At 36.4% G+C, this 15,732-nt stretch overlaps 1 non-coding gene across 1 annotated transcript; it reads right to left on the reverse strand.

The window, feature by feature from the left end:
* Positions 1-1,901: 1,901 nt before the first annotated feature.
* Positions 1,902-1,973, reverse strand: TRNAC-ACA (transfer RNA cysteine (anticodon ACA)). Its single transcript has one exon. It is a non-coding gene; the product is annotated as a tRNA-Cys (tRNA).
* Positions 1,974-15,732: the final 13,759 nt, after the last annotated feature.

Raw genomic sequence — 15,732 nt, forward strand, 5'->3', positions numbered from 1 at the left:
AGAAGGAAGATGCAATTCAAAGTGACCTCAGGGTTACTTCAGACATCTATATAAATATCAAAGTATTGAAAATCTGCTAAACTTACATATGGCACCTGCATGAAGATAATCGTCTCAAAAGTAAGTGCAAAATATTGAAAGTGTGAAATTTTGAATCATGATAGAAACTGTTGAATGTTAAAAGACTTATAATTAAAAAAGAGTTTGCACAGCAGGTAAAAGTACTGATAACTGCACTGATTTTCACTAAGATATCTGTGTGCCTTTCAAGTTAGAAGATGGATGTTTTATTCACTTTCTTGATTGTATTGATATTTAAAATTCAATTTGCCCAAATGGAAAAAATCAATTTAATTTATACCAACAACATTTTAATGATTTGATTAACACATTTTAATTAACAAATTTTGAAAGAATGTTAAAATTATGTTATAGAGACTGTCAAATGCTGATATTTGATAGTAATTTAGACAATGTGAATTAATCTTCAGGCTAGATCGTTCTTTCTTAGATATACAAAGGAAAGCAAAGCCTCCCTACACATATCTAGGGCAGGTGACATTGTTAAGGATTTTCCTGGGGTAAATCCCAAGAAAGGGTTGTTTCCCCTCGTTCTTAGCTTTGTTTTAAAAAGGAAAGTGATTCAGGAATCTGTCAGTCACGGCATGTACAATAAACTAATGTCTTCCTGAAGAACAGAAATTACAGTTTGAGAAAACTTTCAAGTATTACACATAGGTTAAAAAAAATTAAGAGTTTCACAATTCTGGCAGCATTGGTAAGTTGCAGGTAGAAATCACAAATCTTACGTGACTGAAGTTCATGTTCTGTGGGAATTACATTACTTTGGTTTTCCGTTCCCGACAGTCTTCTGCCTATTTTACTGAGTTTGCATCTCTGTCATTCCTTGGGTCCCAATACAATTGTATGTGGCTTGTGTTTTACTTTACTCATACAACAGGGCTTCATTTAGTACTTTGGGTAGACCTACATATTCCCACCAGGTGTGCTTCGTCACTCAGTCATGTCCGACTCTCTGTGACCCCATGGACTGGGGCTCACCAGGCTCTTCTGTCCATGGAATTTTCCAGGCAAGAATACTGGAGTGGGTTGCCATTTCCTTCTTCAGTTCCCACCATAGCTCTCGTCATTTTTTCAGTACAAGTAGCAAATTGAGAGGATGGGGCAGTAGTTTGGAATAGGACATTCTGGATTTGTATGTGATTAGAAAGTTTTAAGGATACTTAAAAGGGGTAGGGGTCCTATATCGTGTTTAAAAAATGAATGATTTGGGTGAGAGACTCAGACTGAGAAATCATTTTCTAACACTGAAAAATAATCTTATGAGGTCATATTTAAATATGTTAACAAAGGTAGATTTTAGCTAGAAAAAGATGAAGGTTTTGAGAATCTATTACAAGACCCATTATTATATAAACTGTTAAAACTAGAAAAAGCTTCGAAGATTTTAATACCTTCAGGAATATTGCTAGTTATCCTTCTTACAAAATATATTTTTCTCTTCTTTGTGGGCACATGGTCACACACAGCCTTACCCCACCTCCTTTGCTGTAAATGCCACAACACATTTCCTTGCCAGACAATGAGAGGGAAAGTGACGTGTATAACTTTGCCCTCACTCACTTGCTCTGAGTTTATCCCGTTTTCATGTCTTGTGAGCTGGAATGTGCACATGTTCAAGACCTCGCTTGACCCCAGGATGAGGACTATGCCCAAGGGCATGGTAGAATCACAAGGTAAAAAAGAACATGAAGTGAAGTTGCTGAGTTGTGTCTGACTCTTTACGACCCCATGGACTGTAGCCTATCAGGCACCTCTGTCCATGGGATTTTCCAAGCGAGAATACTGGAGTAGGTTGCCATTTCCTTCTCCAGGAGATCTTCCCAACCCAGGGATTGAACCCGGGTCTCCTGCATTGTAGGCAGATGCTTTACCACCTGAGCCATTTGGGAAGTCCAAAAAAGAACACAGACCCAAGCTGATCATTCACCTTGGAAAAAGTGTGAGAGAAAAATACTTACTTTTTAAAACCATTGTAAAAGGAGTTTCTTTTAATACAGAAGCTTATCTGTTATCTAACTTAAATATTTTGTAGACAAATATTTCAATCGAAGAAAAAAAATTAGACTTTAAATTAAAATTTAAAAATTAAATAGTTTTGATGGGGAGGATGGAAAAGAAAGACTTTAAGTTATGCACATTTATGTTATCATGTCTTTATTCTCTTCTCCATCCTATTCACTGTCTCTAGGAGACAGCCTATATGGATTATAAAAACAGACTTTCTTGTCCTCTGGCTCCTGGTTGGGTTTAACCAAAAGGGAGACTTGGCAAAGGATGAGAGGTATATGAATGAGGTCAAGGTATTTACTTTCCTGGCTTTTTCCATGTAAGGATGCCTTTAGCTGTTTTCATTAGTCAAACTGAAGGTAACTGATTTTTTTAAGGCCACCTCCCCTACACAAATCTCTCCTCTTCTAAAGTTACTGCTCCCTCTCCTGTCCCTTTGAAGTTAATAAACCTAGGGTACAGAACCATCCTTTGTGGTTCCTCTTACCCTGTCAACACCCTTACAAATAGTCACTTTGTAATTAAACTCTCCCTGAATTATCTTGAGTGTTCCTTCTGTTTCCTGTTGGGAACCTAACTAAAACACTATTTGTGCATCATTCTTTTAAGTATAATGCTATCTGAATGCTAAGAAATTATTTATGATCAGCTTGAAATTGCTTTATTTTATGAAGACATTATTATAACTGAATGAAAATTGGAGAGAAAGCATGCAATTTATATTCCAGGTAGTTAAACCTACATAACTACAATTATCTTATAGTGAAAACCTAAATTAGAATCTTGTTTCTTTTCTGTAGAAGAAGCTTATTTAAATTATAGAGTGCTTGAGAAAAACCAACTAAACAAACAAAAGCAAAGACTTCTAGGGAATGACACTGCAGTTAGTCTATTCTAGGAAATGACAGACGTCATGAGGATTTCTCTCTTTTTTTAAATTGGGATATAGTTTATTTACAATGTTGTGTTAGTTTCAGGTGCATAGCAAAGTGAATCTGTTATACAAATATCTGCATATATCTGCTTTTTTTTAAAGATCCCTTTCTCATATAGGCCATTACAGAGTACTGAGTTCCTTCTGCTGTACAGTAAGTCCTTTTTAGTTATCTGTTCTATATATAGCAGGGAGTATATGTCAATCCCAATCTTTGAATTTATTCCTCCCCTTACTTTACCCCTGGTAGCCATAAGTTTATTTTCTACATTTGTAGCTCTATTTCTGTTTTGTAGGTAAGTTCATTTGTACCCTTTTTAAAAAAGGTTCCATATATAAGCCATATCATATGATATTTGTCCTTCTCTGACTTCCTTTACTCAGTATGATAACTCTAGGTCTACCCATGTTGCTGCAAATGTCATTATTTCATTTTTTTAATGGGTGAATAATATTCCACTGGACTGTAGCCTGCCAGGCTCCTCTGTTCATGGAATTCTCCAGACAAGAATACTGGAGTGGTTCGCCATTTCATTCTCCAGGGGCTCTTCCCAACTAAGGGACTGAGCCCAGGTCTCCCACATTATAGGCGGATTCTTTACCATCCGAGGCACCAGGGAAGCCCATATGTGAACCACAATTTCTTTATCCATTCCTCTGTTGATGGACCTTCATGTTGCTTCCATGTCCTGGCTATTGTAAATAGTACTGTAATGAACATTGAGGTGCATGTATCTTTTCAAATTAAGGTTTTCTGTGAATATATGCCCAGGAGTGGGATTGCTGGATCATCTGGCAGCTCTATTTTTAGTTTTGTAAGGCGTCTCCTTACTATCTCTCTAGTGGCTGTACCAATTTACATTCCTACCAATAGTGTAGGGGGGTTCCCTTTATTCCATAGCTCTCCAGCATTTACTGTTTGTCGATTTTTTTCATGATGGCTACTCTGACTGGTGTGAGGTCACACCTCACTGTAGTCTTGATGTACATTTCTCTAACAATTAATGATGCTCAGCTTCTTTTCATGTTCTTTTTAACCATCTCTATGTCTTTTTTGGACAAATGTCTATTTACATCTTCTACCCATTTTCTGATTGGGTTGTTTGCTTTTCTGATATTGAGCTGCATGAGCTATTTGTATATTTTGGAGATTAATCCCTTGTTGGTTGCTTCCTTTGCAAATTTTCTCCCACTCTCAGGGTTGTCTTTTCATTTTATTTATGGTTTCCTTTGCTGTGCAAAAGCTTTTAAGTTTAATTAGGTCCCGTTTGCTTATTTTTGTTTTTATTTTCATTACTCTAGGAGGTATACTAAAAAAGATCTTCCTGTGATTTATATCAGAGAGTGTTTCACTGACATTTTCCTCTAAGACTTTTATAGCTATCCAGCCTTCCATTTAGGTTTTTTAATCAAAGTTGAATTTATTTTTGTGTATGGTGTTACAGTGTGTTCTAATTTCATTCTTTTACATGTAGCTGTCCAGTTCTTCCAGCACCACTTAATGAAGAGATTGCCTTTTTTCCATTGTATATTCTCACCTCAATTTGTCATAGATTAGATGACCACAGGTACATGGGTTTATTTATGGCCTGACCCCATGGAAACAGAGCCCATTTCTGTTTCAGAGGGACTGATCAGATCTCACGGAGGGACTGTGATTGGTTTCATCTAGTTTGTGTGGGGAGGGGCTATCATACTTCACGTGACTAGGTTGGCTCCTGTTGCCAGTCCTGTGGTCAAGAAGGACCAAGTATCATGATTGACAACCCTCTAGAATTATGAAATTGAGGAAGACTAGGCATCTTAAAGTCAAACATCTCTTTCATAATTACTCAAGAAATGAGGCTGAATGCTTTTTAAATGTTTGGTAGAAAAGTTAATGTTCTTGGACATTTACTTCTAGTTAACAGCTGGCTTGGTAATTTTGACCAACCTTGCCTCTCAAGAAAATGCTGAATGAAATACTTAAAATTTTTACTTAAAAGCATCAAATACGTGAAGGAGAAGTTTCTGAACCAAAACCCCAGGGAAAGTGAAGTTCAGAGAAGCAGGAGCAGCACTTGAAACTGCTTTAACTCAAAGGATGTGTGTTATTTTCTTGGAAGTGTTACTAACCAGGGTTCTTGACCTTCCCTAATCAATAGAAATTGATAAGATGCCAGACAAGAAATTAAGACAAGGCTTTACTGGGGCTCCTGCTGCAGCAGGAGGGAATGAAAAGAAATTAACAAGTTCCCTTGCTCAGCTCCCCAAGTGGGGGTAACCTAGGTCCTTATATGGGGTAAGGGTAGGGGTGGGTCCAGAGATGAGGCCAGGGGGATGATTTAGGTGGTTCAGACAGTAAAGCGTTTGCCTACAATGTGGGAGACCCAGGTTCGATCCCTGGGTTGAGAAGATCCCCTGGAGAAGGAAATGGCACCCCACTCCAGTACTCTTGCCTGGAGAATCCCATGGATGGAGAAGCCTGGTGGGCTACAGTCCACGGGGTCACAAAGAGTCAGACACGACTGAACGACTTCACTTTCTTTCCTTCTTTCTCTCCCACCCCTTTAGTGGTGTCAGGTACACGGGGTGCGTGATATACCCTGGGGCGTGTGATGTACCCTGCTTTTGCTCCTGGCTCTTCAGAAATGGCCATTGGGTTTTTGGTCTTTTTGTAGCCTGTTTTCCATAATTTGCCCCAATTAAGCAAGCGTGCTGCTATTCCCTGACCCCTCCCTCCTTAGTTTCTTTGTATTTTGCTGCTTGAGGAGACGTTTCTTCAGGTGTAATCACTGCAGCAAAGGGTCCCAGGTCTCAGATTCCAGACTGTCTCAGAAGTATCTTTGAAACTGGCCTTGATAATAATGATGCATTTCTATCACAAATGCATTTCTATCATAAATGCATTATTATTAAAAAAATACAAATTATATGATTCTTATCATTTGAAATGTGTTGAACCTTATCCTGAGGGTCTCACTAGGTGAATGGTTCAATATTTTTTCTGAAGGGGTTTTCTCAGGAAAGATCTGGGAAATTTTGAAAGAATCTTCACTAAACTGTCCATAAAGTTGAAGAGAGAAATGGTAGATAGTGGTGAAGGTAGTTGGACTTGGGGGTAAGGGAGGAAAAATAGGTCTAACGGCCTGAAGCACCCAAGATTTAGATAACAGGGAAGTATTTTTTATGAGGTTTCCTTTGAAGAAACAAACACGTGAAGAACCAGTGAACATTCTTTCACAATGTGGTTTGACTGTCTCAGGAAAAAAAGGCAGAAGGTAGATTAGGAGTTTTTAAATTGGATTTTGTCTTTAAATAAACAACTGGGAGAATCTCATAACTTTCCACAACTTTACATGTTTTTTGGCTTAACTCATCTCTCATTTTATTTCTAGTATTCAAAGATAAAAATGACCAGCACAAAAATAGATATTTTTCCATTTAGAAGTTATTCATTCACAAAAAATGAGAGAAAAAAAATCTCTTTAAAAAAATCTCTAGTGAAGAATTCAGATGATGTTGTTCAAGAAAAGGGCATGTCTTACTATGCTACCCACATATCATAATGATTTCCTCACAGGATAATCCCAGTATTTGGCATTAACAATTACACTGCTTTTACTCAACACTAAATTTATTTTGTGGATTGCCTGAGGTAGTAAGAACTGTGTGGAAAGTCATCTCTGAGCTGCATCTAGGGCCGTTAGTTGAGTTATTTTTACTTCATTTCCTAAAATTTCAGAATGTGGATGTAGTAGTCAAGTCCTTCAAATTCACTTAGGAGTAAATGAGTTCATGTTGATACTTCATTTATATAAGTCAAATGAAGCCTGCAGCTCCATACTAAAAAAGTGTTCATCAGGGGTAGAACTTAAGAAGCTCCAGTAAATCCATTTTAATATAGTAATCTCTTCCGAAAACCAGCCTTATGCTAAAAAGCAATATAGTTGTGGGGAATTTAAGAAACCCTAGTTCCCTCAGTGAATGCAGAATTTCTTCTCTGAAAGTGAGGAGAGGGATTCATACTGGAAAGGAGCTCAATTTCAGTTCTAAGAACTTGTATTTGAATAAACACATTAAAATTATTTATAATCAGTCTGCTCAGCCTAGTGTTATAGAGTGGCTTTAGCGTTTTTGTTTTTTGTGGTTTTTTTCATTTCTGACATAACTGTTAGCTGCTCAGTCATGTCTGACTCTTTTGCAACCCCATGGACTGTAGCCCGCCAGGCTCCTCTGTCCATGAAACTCTCCTGGCAAGAATACTGGAGTGGGTTGCCATTCCAGGGAATCTCCCGAGCCCACGGATCAAACCCAGATCTCCTGCATTGCTGGCAGATTCTTTATTGTCTCAGCCACCATGGAAGCATTTTAGCACACATTACATAAAATGCAAAACAATAAAACCATGTATTTTCTGATTTCTCTGTTCCTTTTTTTTTTTGGTAGTTACAGCTTCCCATAGTTAAGTGAAAACTAGGGATTAAAGGTGATAAAATTAACATAGACAAGTTTTATTTTACACCAGGTTTCAGCACAGATCAAAGAAGATGAATGTCCAGTCATTAGAAAGCAATTAAAAAGTACTGCATCACACAGGAGTTTTTGTTCTTATTTCTCCATGTATAACACCAAGAACTCTTAACCCTCTTCTTCCCTCTTGTTCCTAACTTAACTCAACCTCTTCTCAAATGCTCAGTGTAAAAAGTTTCTAATTTAGTTCTTTGACTTGGAAAATCTTTTTGGTGGACAGTTCTGTTGCTTCCTAAGGGAGAGGTGAAAGGAATAACTGAAGAAATGGTCAAAATTAACTCATTCTCTAGTCTTCACTAGATGATTGACAGTGGTCAATTATTTGTCTGGTTACCTTGTCTACTTGAACTAATCAGAGTTCCACTTGTGGTTATTTTGTGATTTAAAGCCTTAGCCTCCCTGTTCCTTTAGCCAGATTTTATACTAAAACAAACAACAAACAAATGTTAAGTGTAAAAATTTAGAGATGCTCTAATGAATTTTTTTAAAAGTAATATCCTAATATATACTACCCACTCAGACCCCTAATATATAGTTGCTTTTGTTTTTAAGAATTAATTGAGAATAATCAAAATTAATTGGCATTTATTCTATTAGTAGTTAAGATCAATCTTAGGGAACTCTGGGAAGTAGGTATAATTGATCTTTAATTGATCTTTGAGAGGATCTTTGATCCTCTCCATCCAGTTTTGATTTTGAGTCATCCTTTTCCTTCTCCTGCCTGCAATACAGGAGACCTGGGTTTGATCCCTGGGTCAGGAAGATCCCCCTGGAGAAGGAGAAGGCAACCCACTCAGGTACTTTTGCCTGGAAAAATCCCATGGACGGAGAAGCCTGGTAGGCTACAGTCCATGGGGTTGAAAAGAGTCAGACATGACTGAGCGACTTCACTTTCACTTTTCCTGCTCTTTGCACATTTTCTAGGAGCTCAGTACAGTCTTAGCTTTATCAAAGTCATGCCCCTACTTCCACCCTTCCACTGACACTGGTATTTTTTTCAGCAGTACTTTTGAAAGTTCTTTGTATCCTTCCAGACTTCTTTGTCATCAAAGTTTTGTTCACCTTTATCCTAGTATGTTAAAGTCCTACCAAGTTACTTATAAATCTAATCAACAACATTAAACCAAAATGCTAAAGGTTGATATAATAAAATAGTGTATATTTTGATCTAAATGAATTAGCATTTTGTGGATTTTAGGCCTCTGTCAGAGCCCATGAGAAAAACATTTTTAGATGATATTTCTTCTATTAGAGCTAAATAAATTATGTCATCTTAAAGTGAACAATAGAGAGAGAAAAAGTGCCCAGGGAACAGCCCAAAGTGTACCTTACAGGCTTTCCCCTCATTGACTTCTATGTATCTCACGGGGAACTTTCTCTTACTACTGCCTTCCCGCAGCACCTTGGAAGCTTCAAAACATTATGCATATCATGATTAGGACGTCATGGGTAACACCCCACGGGGGAATACTGCCCTTCTATTTTGATGCTTTTATCTTATGTCAATGATGATGGCTGAATATTCTGCAGGGCTGGAATGCAGTATTTCATGTATGGAATTTTCTTTTGTAAATATACCAGATTAGGATGATATACATTAATGATTGGTGGTCTTAACAAAGAGTTTTCAATTTTTCACTTACAATTTTAGATGAAAGTCGTCTATTTAAAATGATGAATAGGCCAAGAGCTTAAATCTGTTTAACTTGATCACATAACAGTCTTCATTATGACTAAGTTTAAGAAGGTGCTTAAAATATATTTCTTGAGGGAAGAGACTAAAAAACAATTATTTTTACACCTAGTTTTGTATGTTATATTTTAAAGAGCTATAATCTTTGTGCTATGAACACTAACTTAAAAATTGCTTCCTTATGATGTTTGACCTTATCACAAAATCTAGGTTTACAGTAAAGCAACAACTGAGTAATTTTCATCTTTGGAAATACCAACATAAACTTTTTATTAACGTGAAATTCATGTAGGATTAATGTGCCACATGAGCATTCATAATAAACAGACTGACAAGTTCTTGACCCTAGAGTAGCAGTTACAATGTTTCTCAGGAAATAGAAACTGAACACTGTTATTCTCATGTTTTATAATTTAAAATTTTTATTTTTCCATAAAGCAGTGAATGAAATTCAGCCATCATTGATTGAAGTTTACTACCTTTATTACCTTTAAAACATTCTTGATATTTAGCAAGCAAGACAACTAAAGTAAAATTGTGGCTTATGAATAACGAAACAGACAAATTTCACTGGTGAAATGGAAATATATACTGTATACCTTTCTAAATATTTATTTGTCCATTTTATTCACTTACCCATAGAATTAAGTTTCCTCCTCTCCTCCTCTGTTTCTAAATGAAAATGACTAGGCAGTGGTCCCAGTAGAGAAACTTATTTTCAGAAACACTAAGGTTTTTATTCCATTTGTAAGCATTACTCTTTGCAATTATATCTATTATTAATTAAAAATGAAAAAGCTAAGGTAATGATGGTGGCTGGGCATCTATAATGGGGGAATATTCCCAAATTAAAACTTCCTTTCCTATTCAGAAAGTGACCTAGAAACAAGGCTCTTTGGACTCATCAGCCTCAGGGAGGGTCACAAGATACAAGTTGTCTCTGAAGTTTGTCTTTATGTTCTATGAACAAGTCTCAACCTGGAGGCTATGTCTGATTTATGGGCTTGGCTTGTTTCCACCTGTCACAGAGGTAACCTGGGAAAGCCAAGGCAGCAGCTAAGCCATCAGTTAGTTACCCAAAGGCTTGCTGTAACCAGCTGATTTGGGATCCCTTTTCTCACTTTGTTTCCTGAGTTGTGTTCATTATTATTGAGAGGCATGATTCTGGCAGCCACTCTATCTGAAAAGGCAGCCTTTCAGATCTTTTTATTTTTATTTTTTGTTTTCAGCTTGTACCTCTCCTGGCTGTGGTGATTAAATTTGATAGTATTTAAGTTCAGCTCATTATGAAATACTGTGAGTATGAGTGTATGAATATATTATGAATAAAGTTCCTTTCATATAGTCTTCTTAATAATTGAATATCTGAAGAAAAGGGATGAATTCAGAAGCTGAATTTCTCTTTCAGGTTTATTTTTTCTACTTGAAAAAAGGGTAGCTAATCTAGAATGACTTTAAGTTAGACACGTAATTTTTTTTCTGTCTCAGTCAAGATGGGGTCCAAGGCCTTTAATAGGGTTAGCTGAAGGCTTATGCCACATACTGCATCATTGGAGAGTGGAGAAACAGTTTTTTTAAAGCTATTCTGGGGCTTAACAGTATAATATTATTATTTTATTTGGAAGAATTCCCAGAGGTTAGCTATATTCAAATATAATAGTATTGTTGGCTATGTGCTAAGTATGTTAAGTATATTATTTCATTTAATATTACCTGCTGCTGCTGCTGCTAAGTCGCTGCAGTCGTGTCCGACTCTTCACAACCCCATAGACGGCAGCCTACCAGGCTCCTCCGTCCATGGGATTTTACTGGCAAGAGTACTGGAGTGGGGTGTCATTGCCTTCTCTGTAATATTACCTAGTAGTAGCTATTATTATTACTGATTTTTACAGATGGGGATTCTGAAACACTGATGGATTTACTAACCTGCCTAAAGGTCACATAGCTAATAAGAAGTACAGCCAATAACTGATCTCAGGACTCTGCCTCTATGACACATTCTCTTAACCACTGTGGTAATTACTGATAAAAGAAAATAAGTTAAACCCTTGTACCATGATTTAACCCAACTTCATTACACAATGACTAGTTCAGAAACTGAGCAAGAAATATCACCTCAATGATTCTAAAATGCACCTATTGCAATACACACATATTTTAACACATCTCTTAATTTGGAATGTATGTAATAGTCACTGAAATTTTATAATTATTGACCATCAAGTGGTTGCCCTAACCGATTTATTTCACTTATATTTTCCTGTTTATGTATGCCAATAGAGTGATATAGTAAAGAAAATCAATGTCAAAATAAAGTTCAAAAAGATCTTTTTCTAAATGTAAAATAAAAAGTTTAAATGATGGGAAAGAAACTTATAAATTGTCAGTGCAGTATTTTCTTTCTTACTGGGACATAAAATAATGTGTTTAACAACATTTTAGATTCATTAAAGTACAGCATGTATTATGGCTACACATTAGCCATGCAGTCTATTAGTATTAAGAACAAAAAGTACCTGTACTACATTTCTCATTGTGCCTCTTATTTCTATAGTTCTATATTATTCAGTGTAGTGTCTGGCAAGTGACAGATACTGAATAAACCTATTCTGAGTTGAATGAGACTGATTTTCTTGTGTTCACCGCAGGGAAATTCAAAACAAGAGTTCCCAAAATATTTTAAGCAGTATCAGCATCATTGTAATTACTGTAGAACCTCCTGTGATGATGACCTTCTTGAAATATCATGCTAATTTTAATGTATTCATTATAAAGAGTGGTGGCCTCCTAGAAAGGGCACAGTTTAGGAAGTCAGGAGATTTTAATTTTAATTCTGCCACAACCTTCCAATGACATCTTAGGTAAATCACTTAACCACACATTCTGAGCCATATGTAAGAATAATAATTAACAGTTCTCATAGCTACTGTACACAAAGTCACTATGATTTTAAGTGAAATTATAAATGAAAAATCATTCTAAAAGATTTAGAAAATCCTCACAATATATAAAGTGCATCTTTGTCAATAAAACAGTGCTAAGTGAGCTTGAAGTTTTCAACAGAGATCCAGCCAGGACTAGGAGCCCCAGCTTGCTATGAACATCATCAGGACAGAGATTGTCCTACTCATTTTCTTCTAGCTACCATTCTTCCTGGGTTTCCCTGATGGCTCAGTGGCAAAGAATCTGCCTGACAGTGTAGGAGAAATAGGTTAGATCCCTGGGTGGGGAAGATCCCCTGGAGAAGAAAATGGCAACCCACTCTAGTATTCTTGCCTGGGAAATCCCATGGACAGAGGAGCCTGGAGGGCTATAGTCCATGGGGACACAAAAGTGTTGGACATGATTTAGTAACTAAATAACAACAGCAACAACTATTCTTCCCATGGTATACATTCAGGATCATTATTTAATAAAGGTTTAAATGAATACAGAGGCAGAACAAATACCTACAGTAGATTTAAGGGGCTATCCATCAATTTTTTTCTCATATAACTGCATAATCCATTGAAAAGGAATGTGGAGCAAGGTGGGAGGTCAACATTGTTAAGGATTATGTGCTACTTCAAAAATTCTTGCCCTTTTGTCCTCAGTCTAATATACTTGAAATTTCTGAACAGAAATGGTAACATTTCTGTATAACAAGCCAATTTTCTTTAGGAAACTATGCAAATTTTTATACCAGGAGTCACTATATACAGCCAATGAGGTTTGGAATCTGGATTCTTCTTTTTAATACTTTTTTTTTTTTTTTAACAAATACCAATAACCTCAGATAGACTTTTCATGTTTAAAAAATTTATCATAGCATATTTGCTCATCAATTAAAAAAAAATATGCTTTTCTCTCAGAACATCCCACCCTCGCCTTCTCCCAAAAAACCACTACAATATTGTAAAGTAATTAGCTTCCAACTAATAAAAATAAATGAAAAAAAAAACAATTGGTCAAAAGCTTTAAAACACTTAAGAGAAAACATTAAAAAACTTCTTCACACACACACAAAAAAACATGCTTTTCTCCTACAATATAACTTGGACACTTATGGTAGTGATTTAGTCACTAAGTCCGTGACTCTTGCAACCCCATGGACTGTAGCCTGCCAGGTTCCTCTGTCAATGGGATTCTCCAGGCAAGAATACTGGAATGGGTTGCCATTTCCTTCACCAGGGGATCTTCCGAACCCATGAATTGAACCTGGGTCTCCTGCATTGCAGACAGATTCTTTACCAACTAAGCTACGAGGGAAGGCCTGGACACTTGAAGCACAAGCTTTAAATCATGCATATAAGCCTATTTCTCTTAAGAGTGTGAGCACAATTAACAAAGGTAAAATATATCTTTCAAAATAAAACAGACTAGACTTAGGAATATCATATGCTGCCGCTTGGTGGCACTCTTTACTCGTTTAAAGCAGCTTTGATTAAAAAAAAAAGTGCTTGTAATAAAGGAAAGTGACATCCAGGGAGAATTTCAATAGTCTAATTTTAGACACCGCATTCAGGTGTTTTGGTATTCTGATAGCCTGGATCAGCTGGTTTCTGGAGCTTGCCAGTGTGCTGGTAAGTCTAAAGAATGTCACTCAGGTTATGAAATGCATCAGGTATGCATATAATGATGTTTTTCGCCTGCAAAATTTAGCATATTAGATTTACGTCTTTGATTTTCTTTTGTCTCCTTTCTGGAGGATGTGGTTTTAAAAGCCTGACCAATATATACACAGTGAATAGACATAATGAGTGATTTTCCAAAAGAAAATTCTTCTTTTAAGAAGAAATAACTTGGATCAGTCAAAATTCAGCAAGGTAATGGATAACAACTTTTTGGTTACTGCATAGCCGAGCCTTATTTACAAGTAAGATTTAGAAAAAGGTAATCAAGCAACAACTGTCATGAGCCAGTTTATTCATTAAAGAACATTTTTTAGGTATGCAAATTGGGGTAAAGATACACACATAATACTGAATGGAATGGGACTACTGTTAAATCAGTCAGAATGCAAACTGTTAAAAAATGGCATCCTGGCCAACTGTCACACTTTCACATAAACAGATACTATTCCAAAGGTTTAATTTGAAATCAATCACTTTAATAGAACATTAGACAAGAAATTATATTAGAATATTGTCACTGAGATACATGGGAATAGAAATTTCTGACTCTGTCTTACTTTTGCTATGAAAATACTCAATGCTAGCTATTTTTCAACATTTGGGGTAAGGGGTGGACATCATGAAAGACCCATGCCTATCTTCATTATAGTCACAGTGTCTGGGCAACAGTCCCAGCCTCCAGCATAAAGAACCTCCCAGAGCGTAGCGTGTTAGTGAGTAGAGTTCAGCTTTATCAGCTGGAGCATCAATCACATTCAGAATAGTTATATCAGCTCCCCACCCAAGCTGCTCAATTATGAGAATCTGTCCGATGAAGAACTAGCATGCCACTGCATTCGAAATCCATTTAGACAAGCTCATTGACACTAAGATACTCTGTCCCCCCATTTTAACAGATGAAGTTCATTGAGAAGCAGCCACACGTTTTAGGACGCTGTTTCTTCAAGTGTAACTGAGAAAAATATGTTTCCAAATTATAGATAATGGCTAAAACACATGTTTCCATGGCCTCTTGAAGGAATGGGGGTTAGAAGAAGATGTCACTATTCTAAACAAGCTTTCTGAGTGATGCTAACGCTTACTAAAGTTTGAGAATCACCATTTGGCAAGAGATGACTCTTGTGACTAATTAAACATCCCAAACATAATTTCTTTTTTCGGTGTTTGCCACTGTTCATTTAAGCAGTGGGAAGGAGTTTACTTTCAATCACTCTAGGGTTCTTTGGAAGCAGGGATTGGGAGTTAGAAATTTAGAATATATCAAATATTTCAGAACCAGATAAGCTTAGAACTTAAACCATAGAGGAGTATCTTGCTTGAATGTTTGTTTTTTCAGAAATATATTGTTTATACAAATATTACTTGTCTCATATATAAATATTCAAGAATAATTCTTAGGGATGGTATTTTCCCCCAGGAACTAACATTTGTTGCTCATCTACTCTGCAACAGGTTCTTTATATTTTAATATCCCAATTAATCTAAAATTGTTCTCTTTAATATCTTATTCATTTATTACAAAATGATGCCAACACATCATTGAAGCCTGTTAAGCTAGCGATGGGGCTGTTTTGCTCACTGTTAATCAGGCTCTCTCAGACACATTTGAGTTAATACTGTTAAGATGCACTCTGAAGACTGCTGAGAATCTCTGCAACCATCCTTAACTGTGTCTTTTTCTATTTTGAAAATCTTGTATCATATGTGGTATTTTTAGATACTTCCACGGGTTGTGCTCTTATCTTTCATTCTTTAAGCTCATTATAATAAACTATGGCCTTGAGCCACAAGTCCAGTCATGTACTTCACCTTTAGGTTTTCCACTATAATATTTCTTCAGCTAGTATAGAAAGTTTACACAACTGAAAAGGCATACTTTGTATGTTAAA

This window comes from Muntiacus reevesi, chromosome 3, assembly GCF_963930625.1.
Source record: "Muntiacus reevesi chromosome 3, mMunRee1.1, whole genome shotgun sequence".
In the NCBI taxonomy this organism is placed as follows: domain Eukaryota; kingdom Metazoa; phylum Chordata; class Mammalia; order Artiodactyla; family Cervidae; genus Muntiacus; species Muntiacus reevesi.